We start from the raw sequence: 15668 nt of genomic DNA, 5'->3' as shown, positions 1-15668 counted from the left end.
AGTACTGTCTTCCCTCACTATATATAAAGTACTCTCTTCCCTCACTATATACACACAGTACTCTCTTCCCTCACTATATATACACACAGTACTCTCTTCCCTCACTATATATACAGTACTCTCTTCCCTCACTATATATACAGTACTCTCTTCCCTCACTATACATACAGTACTCTCTTGCATCACACTATACATAGACACATACAGTACTCTCTTCCCTCACTATATATATAGTACTCTCTTCCCTCACTATATATATAGTACTCTCTTCCCTCACTTTATATACACACAGTACTCTCTTCACTCACTATATATACAGTACTCTCTTCCCTCACTATATATACAGTACTCTCTTCCCTCACTATATACACACAGTACTCTCTTCCCTCACTATATACACACAGTACTCTCTTCCCTCACTATATACACAAAGTACTCTCTTCCCTCACTATATATACAGTGCTCTCTTCCCTCACTATATATACACACAGTACTCTCTTCCCTCACTAACTATATATATATATATATATATATATATATATATATATATATAGTACTCTCTTCCCTCACTATATATACACAGTACTCTCTTCCCTCACTATATATACAGTACTCTCTTCCCTCACTATATACACACAGTACTCTCTTCCCTCACTATATATACAGTACTCTCTTCCCTCACTATATACACACAGTACTCTCTTCCCTCACTATATATACAGTACTCTCTTCCCTCACTATATATACAGTACTCTCTTCCCTCACTATATATACAGTACTCTCTTCCCTCACTATATACACACAGTAATCTCTTCCCTCACTATATACACAAAGTACTCTCTTCCCTCACTATATATACAGTACTCTCTTCCCTCACTATACATACAGTACTCTCTTGCATCACACTATACATAGACACATACAGTACTCTCTTCCCTGACACAGGTGAGAGGAAACAGGGCGCTGACCCGGGTTATTTGGCCATAATCCGTGCGAATAAAGCACACTGAGCGGCAACTGCTCACCTGGGTTAGGGTCAGATTCACAACGTGGGTAATTTATGGGTAACGGAGAATTAACCTCGGCAACTCTGGACTTCAACTCCCACAATGCTAAGGCTTATTCAATTTCTCACGTGACAACTTGAATCCAATCAGTTAAGAGCCCACATTAGTAACGTTCATATCTCCAGTATTTGCCCACAATACACGAATCTGCCCGTGACAAACATGGCGGACAAACCTCCTGACGTCTATCCCGGGGTAAAGGTCAACTCGTAGATAAACATTCATTAACTTCCGGTATTGCTAAGTGAGTTTATACATGTGTGTGAGTCTATATATGGTTGTGTGTGTGAGTCTATATAGGGCTGTGTGTGTGTTTATATAGGGTTGTGTGTGTGTCTATATAGGGCTGTGTGTGTGAGAGTCTATAGGGTTGTGTGAGTGTATAGGGCTGTGTGTGTGTCTATATAGGGTTGTGCGTGTGAGAGTCTATAGGGTTGTGTGTGAGTCTATATATGGTTGTGTGTGTCTATATAGGGCTGTGTGTGTGTTTATATAGGGCTGTGTGTGTGTCTATATAGGGTTGTGCGTGTGAGAGTCTATAGGGTTGTGTGTGAGTCTATATATGGTTGTGTGTGTCTATATAGGGCTGTGTGTGTGTTTATATAGGGCTGTGTGTGTGAGAGTCTATAGGGTTGTGTGTGAGTCTATATATGGTTGTGTGTGTCTATATAGGGCTGTGTGTGTGTGTCTATATAGGGTTGTGTGTGTGTTTATATAGGGTTGTGTGTGTGTTTATATAGGGTTGTGTGTGTGTCTATATAGGGCTGTGTGTGTGAGAGTCTATAGGGTTGTGTGAGTGTATAGGGCTGTGTGTGTGTCTATATAGGGTTGTGCGTGTGAGAGTCTATAGAGTTGTGTGTGAGTCTATATATGGTTGTGTGTGTCTATATAGGGCTGTGTGTGTGTTTATATAGGGCTGTGTGTGTGAGTCTATAGGGTTGTGTGTGAGTCTATATATGGTTGTGTGTGTCTATATAGGGCTGTGTGTGTGTTTATATAGGGTTGTGTGTGTGTCTATATAGGGCTGTGTGTGTGAGAGTCTATAGGGTTGTGTGAGTGTATAGGGCTGTGTGTGTGTGTCTATATAGGGTTGTGCGTGTGAGAGTCTATAGGGTTGTGTGTGTGTCTATATAGGTTTGTGTGTGTGTCTATATAGGGCTGTGTGTGTGAGAGTCTATAGGGTTGTGTGAGTGTATAGGGCTGTGTGTGTCTATATAGGGTTGTGCGTGTGAGAGTCTATAGGGTTGTGTGTGTGTCTATATAGGGTTGTGCGTGTGAGTCTATATATGGTTGTGTGTGTCTATATAGGGCTGTGTGTGTGTTTATATAGGGCTGTGTGTGTGAGAGTCTATAGGGTTGTGTGTGAGTCTATATATGGTTGTGTGTGTGTTTATATAGGGCTGTGTGTGTGAGAGTCTATAGGGTTGTGTGAGTGTATAGGGCTGTGTGTGTGTCTATATAGGGTTGTGCGTGTGAGAGTCTATAGGGTTGTGTGTGAGTCTATATATGGTTGTGTGTGTGAGTCTATATAGGGCTGTGTGTGTGTTTATATAGGGCTGTGTGTGTGTGTCTATATAGGGCTGTGTGTGTGTTTATATAGGGTTGTGCGTGTGAGAGTCTATAGGGTTGTGTGAGTGTCTATATAGGGTTGTGCGTGTGAGAGTCTATAGGGTTGTGTGTGAGTCTATATAGGGCTGTGTGTGTCTATATAGGGTTGTGTGTGTGTCTATATAGGGCTGTGTGTGTGTCTATATAGGGCTGTGTGTGTGTGTCTATATAGGGCTGTGTGTGTGTTTATATAGGGTTGTGTGTGTGTCTATATAGGGCTGTGTGTGTGAGAGTCTATAGGGTTGTGTGAGTCTATAGGGCTGTGTGTGTGTCTATATAGGGTTGTGCGTGTGAGAGTCTATAGGGTTGTGTGTGAGTCTATATATGGTTGTGTGTGTGTATAGGGCTGTGTGTGTGTTTATATAGGGCTGTGTGTGTGTGTCTATATAGGGCTGTGTGTGTGTCTATATAGGGTTGTGCGTGTGAGAGTCTATAGGGTTGTGTGAGTGTCTATATAGGGTTGTGCGTGTGAGAGTCTATAGGGTTGTGTGTGAGTCTATATATGGTTGTGTGTGTGAGTCTATATAGGGCTGTGTGTGTCTATATAGGGTTGTGTGTGTTTATATAGGGGTGTGTGTGTGTGTCTATATAGGGCTGTGTGTGTGTTTATATAGGGTTGTGTGTGTGTCTATATAGGGCTGTGTGTGTGAGAGTCTATAGGGTTGTGTGAGTGTATAGGGCTGTGTGTGTGTCTATATAGGGTTGTGCGTGTGAGAGTCTATAGGGTTGTGTGTGAGTCTATATATGGTTGTGTGTGTGAGTCTATATAGGGCTGTGTGTGTCTATATAGGGTTGTGTGTGTGTTTATATAGGGCTGTGTGTGTGTGTCTATATAGGGTTGTGTGTGTGTTTATATAGGGTTGTGTGTGTGTGTCTATATAGGGCTGTGTGTGTGTGTCTATATAGGGTTGTGTGTGTGTTTATATAGGGTTGTGTGTGCGTGTATATAGGGCTGTGTGTGTGAGAGTCTATAGGGTTGTGTGAGTGTATAGGGCTGTGTGTGTGTGTCTATATAGGGTTGTGCGTGTGAGAGTCTATAGGGTTGTGTGTGTGTCTATATAGGTTTGTGTGTGTGTCTATATAGGGCTGTGTGTGTGAGAGTCTATAGGGTTGTGTGAGTGTATAGGGCTGTGTGTGTCTATATAGGGTTGTGCGTGTGAGAGTCTATAGGGTTGTGTGTGTATTTAGGGCTGTGTGTGTGAGAGTCTATAGGGTTGTGTGTGAGAGTCTATAGGGCTATGTGTGTGTGTCTATATAGGGTTGTGTGTGTGAGTCTATAGGGTTGTGTGTGTTTGTCTAGGGTTGTGTGTGTGTGAGAGTCTATAAGGCTGTGTGTGTGAGAGTCTATAGGACTGTGTGTGTGAGAGTCTATAGGACTGTGTGTGTGAGAGTCTATAGGGTTGTGTGTGAGAGAGTCTCTAGGGTTGTGTGTGTGTCTGTATAGGGTTGTGTGTGTGAGTCTATAGGGCTGTGTGTGTCTATATAGGGTTGTGTGTGAGAGTCTATATGGTTGTGTGTGTGAGTCTATAGGGCTGTGTGTGTCTATATAGGGCTGTGTGTGTGAGAGTCTATAGGGCTGTGTGTGTTTCTATATAGGGTTGTGTGTGAGTCTATAGGGTTGTGTGTGTGAGAGTCTATAGGGTTGTGTGTGTGAGAGTCTATAGGGTTGTGTGTGTGAGAGTCTATAGGGTTGTGTGTGTGTGTGTGAGAGTCTATAGGGCTGTGTGTGTCTATATAGGGTTGTGTGTGTGAGAGTCTATAGGGCTGTGTGTGTGAGAGTCTATAGGGTTGTGTGTGTGTCTATATAGGGTTGTGTGTGTGTGAGAGTCTATAGGGCTGTGTGTGTGAGAGTCTATAGGGTTGTGTGTGTCTATATAGGGCTGTGTGTGTCTATATAGGGCTGTGTGTGTGAGAGTCTATAGGGTTGTGTGTGTGTCTTTATAGGGCTGTGTGTGTGTCTATATAGGGTTGTGTGTGTGAGAGTCTATAGGGTTGTGTGTGTGTCTATAGGGCTGTGTGTGTGTCTATACAGGGCTGTGTGTGTGAGAGTCTATAGGGTTGTGTGAGTGTATAGGGTTGTGTGTGTCTGTCTATATAGGGTTGTGCATGTGAGAGTCTATATAGGGTTGTGTGTGTGTGTCTATATAGGGTTGTGTGTGAGTCTATAGGGCTGTGTGTGTGTGTGTCTATATAGGGTTGTGTGTGTGAGAGTCTATAGGGTTGTGTATGTCTATATAGGGCTGTGTGTGTCTATATAGGGTTGTGTGTGTGAGAGTCTATAGGGTTGTGTGTCTATATATAGTTGTGTGTGTGTGTGAGAGTCTATAAGGCTGTGTGTGTGAGAGTCTATAAGGCTGTGTGTGTGAGAGTCTATAGGACTGTGTGTGTGTGAGAGTCTATAAGGTTGTGTGTGTGAGAGTCTATAGGGCTGTGTTTGTGTGTGAGAGTCTATAGGGTTGTGTGTGTGTCTATATAGGGTTGTGTGTGTGAGAGTCTATAGGGTTGTGTGTGTGTGTCAAGGGTTGTGTGTGTGAGAGTCTATAGGGCTGTGTGTGAGAGTCTATAGGGATGTGTGTGAGAGTCTATAGGGCTGTGTGTGTGAGTCTATAGGGTTGTGTGTGTCTATATAGGGTTGTGTGTGTGAGAGTCTATAGAGTTGTGTTTGTGTCTATATTGGGTTGTGTGTGTGAGAGTCTATAGAGTTGTGTTTGTGTCTATATAGGGTTGTGTGTGTGTGAGATTCTATAGGGCTGTGTGTGTCTATATAAGGTTGTGTGTGTCTATAGGGCTGTGTGTGTCTATAGGGTTGTGTGTGTGAGAGTCTATAGGGCTGTGTGTGTATATAGGGCTGTGTGTGTGAGAGTCTATAGGGTTGTGTGTGTGAGAGTCTATAGAGCTTTGTGTGTGAGTCTATAGTGTTGTGTGTGTGTATATAGGGTTATTTGTGTGTGTGAGAGTCTATAGGGTTGTGTGTGTGAAAGTCTATAGGGATGTGTGTGTGAGAGTCTATAGGGTTGTGTGTGTCTGTGAGAGTCTATAGGGTTGTGTGTGTGAGTCTCTAGGGTTGTGTGTGTCTATATAGGGTTGTGTGTGTGAGTCTATAGGGCTGTGTGTGTTTCTATATAGGGTTGTGTGTGAGAGTCTATATGTTTGTGTGTGTGAGTCTATAGGGCTGTGTGTGTGTGTGTCTATATAGGGCTGTGTGTGTTTCTATATAGGGTTGTGTGTGAGTCTATAGGGTTGTGTGTGTGAGAGTCTATAGGGTTGTGTGTGTGTGTGAGAGTCTATAAGGCTGTGTGTGTGAGAGTCTATAGGACTGTGTGTGTGAGAGTCTATAGGGTTGTGTGTGTCTATATAGGGCTGTGTGTGTCTATATAGGGTTGTGTGTGTGTGAGAGTCTATAGGGCTGTGTGTGTGAGAGTCTAAAGGGTTGTGTGTGAGAGTCTATAGGGCTGTGTGTGTGAGAGTCTATAGGGCTGTGTGTGTGAGAGTCTATAGGGTTGTGTGTGTGAGAGTCTATAGGGTTGTGTGTGTCTATATAGGGCTGTGTGTGTGAGAGTCTATAGGGTTGTGCGTGTGAGAGTCTATAGGGTTGTGTGTGTCTATATAGGGCTGTGTGTGAGAGAGTCTATAGGGTTGTGTGTGTGTCTATATAGGGCTGGTTGTGTGTGTGTGAGAGTCTATAGGGTTGTGTGTGTCTTTATAGGGCTGTGTGTGTGTCTATATAGGGTTGTGTGTGTGAGAGTCTATAGGGTTGTGTGTGTGTCTATAGGGCTGTGTGTGTGTGTCTATACAGGGCTGTGTGTGTGAGAGTCTATAGGGTTGTGTGAGTGTATAGGGTTGTGTGTGTCAGTCTATATAGGGTTGTGCATGTGAGAGTCTATATAGGGTTGTGTGTGTCTATATAGGGTTGTGTGTGAGAGTCTATAGGGCTGTGTGTGAGAGTCTATAGGGCTGTGTGTGTGTGTCTATATAGGGTTGTGTGTGTGAGAGTCTATAGGGTTGTGTATGTCTATATAGGGTTGTGTGTGAGTCTATAGGGCTCTGTGTGTCTATATAGGGTTGTGTGTGTGAGAGTCTATAAGGCTGTGTGTGTGAGAATCTATAGGACTGTGTGTGAGAGTCTATAAGGTTGTGTGTGTGAGAGTCTATAGGGTTGTGTGTGTGAGAGTCTATAGGGCTGTGTTTGTGTGTGAGAGTCTATAGGGTTGTGTGTGTGAGAGTCTATAGGGTTGTGTGTGTGTGTCTAGGGTTGTGTGTCTGAGAGTCTATAGGGCTGTGTGTGAGAGTCTATAGGGCTGTGTGTGTGAGTATATAGGGTTGTGTGTGTCTATATAGGGTTGTGTGTGTGAGAGTCTATAGAGTTGTGTTTGTGTCTATATTGGGTTGTGTGTGTGAGAGTCTATAGAGTTGTGTTTGTGTCTATATAGGGTTGTGTGTGTGTGAGAGTCTATAGGGCTGTGTGTGTCTATATAAGGTTGTGTGTGTGTCTATATGGCTGTGTGTGAGTCTATAGGGTTGTGTGTGTGAGAGTCTATAGGGTTGTGTGTGTATATAGGGCTGTGTGTGTGAGAGTCTATAGGGCTGTGTGTGTGAGAGTCTATAGGATTGTGTGTGTGTGTGTGTGTGTCTATAGGGTTGTGTGTGTGAGAGTCTATAGAGCTGTGTGTGTGAGGGTCTATAGGGTTGTGTGTGAGTCTATAGTGTTGTGTTGTGTATATAGGGTTATTTGTGTGTGTGAGAGTCTATAGGGTTGTGTGTGTCTGTGAGAGTCTATAGGGTTGTGTGTGGGTCTATATAGGGCTGTGTGTGTGAGAGTCTATAGGGTTGTGTGTGGGTCTATATAGGGTTGTGTGTGAGAGTCTATAGGGTTGTGTGTGTTTCTATATAGGGCTGTGTGTGAGAGTCTTTAGGGTTGTGTGTGTGTCTATATAGGGTTGTATGTGTGTGTGAGTCTATAGGGTGTTGTGTGTGTCTATATAATGTTATGTGTGTGAGAGTCTATAGGGTTGTGTGTGTGTGTCTATATAGGGTTGTGTGTGTGTGTCTATATAGGGTTGTGTGCGTGTCTATATAAGGTTGTGTGTGTGAGTCTATAGGGCTGTGTGTGTCTATATAGGGCTGTGTGTGAGTCTATAGGGTTGTGTGTGTGTGTGAGAGAGTCTATAGAGTTTTGTGTGTGTCTAGATAGGGCTGTGTGTGTGTGTCTATAGGGTTGTGTGTGAGTCTATAGGGCTGTGTGTGTGTGAGTCTATAGGGCTGTGTGTGTGAGAGAGTCTATAGGTTTGTGGGTGTGTCTATAGGGCTGTGTGTGTGTGAGAGAGTCTATAGTGCTCTCACACACACATATGCATATATTTACACACATGCACATACACACACAAGCATACATATATACACATAGACAATAATACATATGCATGCACACACACACACACAAGCATACATATAGGGGTGTGCATCTTCACTGGTCTCACAATTAGATTACGATTATCCTGTCAACTATTCGATTCCGCGATGCATCACGATTACTGCCCATGATTTTCATGAACTTGTGAGGATGAGTGACTGAACATCAGGATGTGTGAGATTGAGTGACTGGGCATCAGTATATGAAAGGTTGAATAGTTGGGCATCAGGATGTGTGAGGTTGAGTGACTGAGCATCAGGATGTGTGAGGATGAGTGACTGAGCATCAGGATGTGTGAGGATGAGTGACTGAGCATCAGGATGTGTGAGGATGAGTGACTGAGCATCAGGATGTGTGAGGATGAGTGACTGGGCATCAGGATGTGTGAGGTTGAGTAGTTGGGCATCAGGATGTGTGAGGATGAGTGACTGAGCATCAGGATGTGTGAGGATGAGTGACTGGGCATCAGGATGTGTGAGGTTGAGTGACTGAGCATCAGGATGTGTGAGGATGAGTGACTGAGCATCAGGATGTGTGAGGATGAGTGACTGAGCATCAGGATGTGTGAGGATGAGTGACTGGGCATCTGGATGTGTGAGATTGAGTGACTGAGCATCAGGATGTGTGAGGATGAGTGACTGAGCATCAGGATGTGTGAGGATGAGTGACTGGGCATCTGGATGTGTGAGGTTGAGTGACTGAGCATCAGGATGTGTGAGGTTGAGTGACTGGGCATCAGGATGTGTGAGGTTGAGTGACTGAGCATCAGGATGTGTGAGGATGAGTCACTGGGCATCTGGATGTGTGAGATTGAGTGACTGAGCATCAGGATGTGTGAGGTTGAGTGACTGAGCATCAGGATGTGTGAGGTTGAGTGACTGGGCATCAGGATGTGTGAGGATGAGTGACTGGGCATCAGGATGTGTGAGGATGAGTGACTGGGCATCAGGATGTGTGAGGATGAGTGACTGAGCATCAGGATGTGTGAGGATGAGTCACGGCATCAGCATGTGTGAGGATGAGTGACTGGGCATCAGGATGTGTGAGGATGAGTGACTGGGCATCAGGATGTGTGAGGATGAGTGACTGGGCATCAGGATGTGTGAGGATGAGTGACTGGGCATCAGGATGTGTGAGGTTGAGTTACTGGGCATCAGGATGTGTGAGGTTGAGTGACTGGGCATCAGGATGTTTGAGGATGAGTGATTGAGCATCAGGATGTGTGAGTTTGAGTGACTGGACATCAGGATATGAGAGGTTGAGTAGTTGGGCATCAGGATGTGTGAGGTTGAGTGACTGGGCATCAGGATGTGTGAGGTTGAGTGACTGAGCATCAGGATGTGTGAGGATGAGTGACTGGGCATCAGGATGTGTGAGGATGAGTCACTGGGCATCAGGATGTGTGAGGTTGAGTGACTGAGCATCAGGATGTGTGAGGTTGAGTGACTGGGCATCAGGATGTGTGAGGATGAGTGACTGAGCATCAGGATGTGTGAGGATGAGTGACTGGGCATCAGGATGTGTGAGGTTGAGTGACTGGGCATCAGGATGTGTGAGGTTGAGTGACTGGGCATCAGGATGTGTGAGGATGAGTCACTGGGCATCAGGATGTGTGAGGATGAGTCACTGGGCATCAGGATGTGTGAGGTTGAGTGACTGGGCATCAGGATGTGTGAGGATGAGTGACTGGGCATCAGGATGTGTGATTTTGAGTGACTGAGCATCAGGATGTGTGAGGATGAGTGCCTGGGCATCAGGATGTGTGAGGATGAGTGACTGGGCATCAGGATGTGTGAGGTTGAGTGACTGGGCATCAGGATGTGTGAGGTTGAGTGACTGGGCATCAGGATGTGTGAGGTTGAGTGACTGGGCATCAGGATGTGTGAGAAATCACTACTATATATATTTGGATGATTGGTTCAGTGAGTATAAACAGTGTGTGTGTGCGCACACACACAAGTATACATATACACACATGCACACACAAGCATACATATACACACACAAGCATACATATACACACACAAGTATACATATACACACATGCACACACAAGCATACATACACACACACACAAGTATACATACACACACACACAAGTATACATGCACACACACACAAGTATACATGCACACACACACAAGCATACATATACACACACACAAGCATACATATACACACACAAGCATACATATACACACACAAGCATACATATACACACACAAGCATACATATGCACACATACAAGCATACATACACACACACAAGTATACATATACACACACAAGCATACATATGCACACATACAAGCATACATATACACACAAGCATACATATACACACACAAGCATACATATGCACACACACAAGCATACATATACACACACAAGCATACATATACACACACAAGCATACATATGCACACATACAAGCATACATACACACACACACAAGCATACATATACACACACAAGCATACATATGCACACATACAAGCATACATACACATATACACACATACATACATATACACACATGCACACACAAGCATACATATACACACAAGCATACATATACACAGACAAGCATACATACACACACACATGCATACATATACACACACAAGCATACATACACACACATGCATACATATACACACACACATGCATACATATACACACACACACATGCATACATATACACACACACATGCATACATATACACACACATGCATACATATACACACACACAAGCATACATATACACACACATGCATACATATACACACACACAAGTATACATATACACACACAAGCATACATATACACACACAAGCATACATATACACACACAAGCATACATATACATGCATGCACATACACACACAAGCATGCATACATATACACACATGCACACACAAGCATACATACACACACACACACGTATACATATACACACATGCACACACAAGCATACATACACACACACACACACACACACACACACGTATACATATACACACATGCACACACAAGCATACATATACACACACGTATACATATACACACATGCACACACAAGCATACATATACACACACAAGCATACGTATACATACACACAAGCATACATATACACACACAAGCATACATATACACACACAAGCATACATATACATGCATGCACATACACACACAAGCATGCATACATATACACACATGCACACACAAGCATACATACACACACACACGTATACATATACACACATGCACACACAAGCATACATACACACACACACACACACACACGTATACATATACACACATGCACACACAAGCATACATACACACACACACACACACACGTATACATATACACACATGCACACACAAGCATACATATACACACACGTATACATATACACACATGCACACACAAGCATACATATACACACACAAGCATACATATACACACACAAGCATACGTATACATACACACAAGCATACATATACACACACAAGCATACATATACACACACAAGCATACATATACACACACAAGCATACATATACACACACAAGCATACATATACATGCATGCACATACACACACAAGCATGCATACATATACACACATGCACACACAAGCATACATACACACACACACACGTATACATATACACACATGCACACACAAGCATACATACACACACACACACACACACACGTATACATATACACACATGCACACACAAGCATACATATACACACACGTATACATATACACACATGCACACACAAGCATACATATACACACAAGCATACATACACACACACAAGTATACATATACACACATGCATACATATACACACACACAAGTATACATATACACACACAAGCATACATGTACACACATACACACAAGCATACATATACACACATACACACACACACATATACAAGCATACATACACACAAGCATACATATATACACATGCACACACAAGCATACATATATACACACACACAAGCATACATATACACACACAAGTATACATATACACACACAAGCATACATGTACACACATACACACAAGCATACATATACACACATACACACACACATATACAAGCATACATACACACAAGCATACATATACACACATGCACACACAAGCATACATATACACACATGCACACACAAGCATACATATACACACACAAGTATACATATACACACCCACAAGAATACATATACACACATGCACATACAAGCATACATATACACACACACACACAAGCATACATGTACACACATACACACAAGCATACATATACACACATACACACACACATATACAAGCATACATACACACAAGCATACATATACACACATGCACACACAAGCATACATATACACACACAAGTATACATATACACACCCACAAGAATACATATACACACATGCACACACAAGCATACATATACACACACAAGTATACATATACACACCCACAAGAATACATATACACACATGCACATACAAGCATACATATACACACATGCACACACAAGCATACATATACACACACAAGTATACATATACACACACACAAGCATACATGCACACACAAGCATACATATACACACATGCACACACAAGCATACATATACACACATGCACACACAAGCATACATATACACACATGCACACACAAGCATACATATACACACATGCACACACAAGCATACATATACACACATGCACACACAAGCATACATATACACACATGCACACACAAGCATACATATACACACATGCACACACAAGCATACATATACACACATGCACACACAAGCATACATATACACACATGCACACACAAGCATACATATACACACAAAAGTATACATATACACACACACAAGCATACATATACACACATGCACACACAAGCATACATATACACACACAAGTATACATATACACACATGCACACACAAGCGTACATATACACACACAAGCATACATATACACACATGTATACATATACACACATGCACACACAAGCATATACACACACACAAGTATACATATATATACACACAAGCATACATACACACACACACACGCAAAGTATACATATAAACACATGCATACATATACACACATGCACACACAAGCATACATACACACACAAAGTATACATATACACACATGCACACACAAGCATACATATACACACAAGCATACATATACACACAAGCATACATATACACACAAGCATACATATACACACACAAGCATACATACACACACATACAAGTATACATATACACACATGCATACATACACACACACACAAGCATACATATACACACATGCACACACAAGTATACATATACACACAAGCATACATATATACACACACACAAGCATACATATACACACATGCACACACAAGCATACATATATACACACACACAAGCATACATATACACACATGCACACACAAGCATACATATATACACACACAAGCATAAATACACACACAAAGTATACATATACACACATGCACACACTAGCATACATATACACACAAGCATACATATACACACACAAGCATACATACACACACATACAAGTATACATATACACACATGCATACATATACACACACACAAGCATACATATACACACATGCACACACAAGTATACATATACACACAAGCATACATATACACACATGTACACACAAGCATACATATACACACATGCACACACAAGCATACATATACACACATGCACACACAAGCATACATATACACACATGCACACACAAGCATACATATACACACATGCACACACAAGCATACATATACACACATGCACACACAAGCATACATATACACACATGCACACACAAGCATACATATATACACATGCACACACAAGCATACATATATACACACACACACATGCATACATATACACACACAAGTATACATATACACACACAAGTATACATATACACACACAAGCATACATGTACACACATACACACAAGCATACATATACACACATACACACACACATATACAAGCATACATACACACAAGCATACATATACACACATGCACACACAAGCATACATATACACACATGCACACACAAGCATACATATACACACACAAGTATACACACATGCACATACAAGCATACATATACACACATGCACACACAAGCATACATATACACACACAAGTATACATATACACACACACAAGCATACATGCACACACAAGCATACATATACACACATGCACACACAAGCATACATATACACACATGCACACACAAGCATACATATACACACATGCACACACAAGCATACATATACACACATGCACACACAAGCATACATATACACACATGCACACACAAGCATACATATACACACATGCACACACAAGCATACATATACACACATGCACACACAAGCATACATATACACACATGCGCACACACAAGCATACATATACACACATGCACACACAAGCATACATATACACACAAAAGTATACATATACACACACACAAGCATACATATACACACATGCACACACAAGCATACATATACACACACAAGCATACATATGCACACATACAAGCATACATACACACACACAAGTATACATATACACACACACAAGCATACATATACACACATGCACATACAAGCATACATATACACACATGCACACACAAGCATACATATACACACACAAGTATACATATACACACATGCACACACAAGCATACATATACACACATGCACACACAAGCATACATATACACACACAAGTATACATATACACACATGCACACACAAGCATACATATACACACATGCACACACAAGCATACATATACACACATGCACACACAAGCATACATATACACACCTGCACACACAAGCATACATATACACACACAAGTATAAATATACACACACACAAGCATACATATACACACATGCACACACAAGCATACATATACACACATGCACATACAAGCATACATATACACACATGCACACACAAGCATACATATACACACATGCACACACAAGCATACATATACACACATGCACACACAAGCATACATATACACACATGCACACACAAGCATACATATACACACACACTATCCAGGCCGCTACAGATGTGGAATTTCCGGTGTCACCAGTGAGCAGAGGCGGACTAATCCATGCAGCATGTAGGTGACAGGAGTGCTTGCTGTGAAAAATCACACAAGCATACATATACACACACAAGCATACATATACAAACATGCACATACAAGCATACATACACGCACACACAAGTATACATGCACACACACACAAGCATACATATACACACACAAGCATACATATACACACACAAGCATACATATACACACACAAGCCTACATATACACACACAAGCATACATATACACACACAAGCATACATATACACACACAAGCATACATATACACACACAAGCATACATATATACACATAGACAAGCATACATATAC

The 15668-nt window shown here is 41.9% G+C and overlaps 2 protein-coding genes across 5 annotated transcripts in view; one reads left to right on the top strand and one right to left on the bottom strand.

The window, feature by feature from the left end:
* LOC128656628 (zinc finger protein OZF-like) overlaps positions 1-1123 on the bottom strand; it is a 415828-nt gene extending 414705 nt beyond the window's left edge. For 2 of the 3 annotated variants that reach the window (XM_053710641.1, XM_053710657.1), the window contains exon 1: positions 1026-1101. The gene's annotated coding sequence lies outside the window, so the exon portion shown is untranslated. Of the gene's footprint in view, positions 1-1025 lie in introns of all 3 variants that reach the window. The other variant, XM_053710650.1, reaches the window with a different exon arrangement.
* Positions 1124-1224: 101 nt separating this feature from the next.
* The window catches only part of LOC128656585 (zinc finger protein 34), a 215391-nt gene continuing 200947 nt past the window's right edge, over positions 1225-15668 (top strand). For both annotated transcript variants that reach the window (XM_053710582.1, XM_053710574.1), the window contains exon 1: positions 1225-1311. The gene's annotated coding sequence lies outside the window, so the exon portion shown is untranslated. The remainder of the gene's footprint in view (positions 1312-15668) is intronic.

The sequence above is a fragment of the Bombina bombina genome, chromosome 1 (assembly GCF_027579735.1).
Source record: "Bombina bombina isolate aBomBom1 chromosome 1, aBomBom1.pri, whole genome shotgun sequence".
Taxonomy (NCBI): domain Eukaryota; kingdom Metazoa; phylum Chordata; class Amphibia; order Anura; family Bombinatoridae; genus Bombina; species Bombina bombina.
The sequence above is the reverse complement of the archived record's forward strand: the minus strand, read 5'-3'. Positions and strand labels throughout refer to the sequence as shown.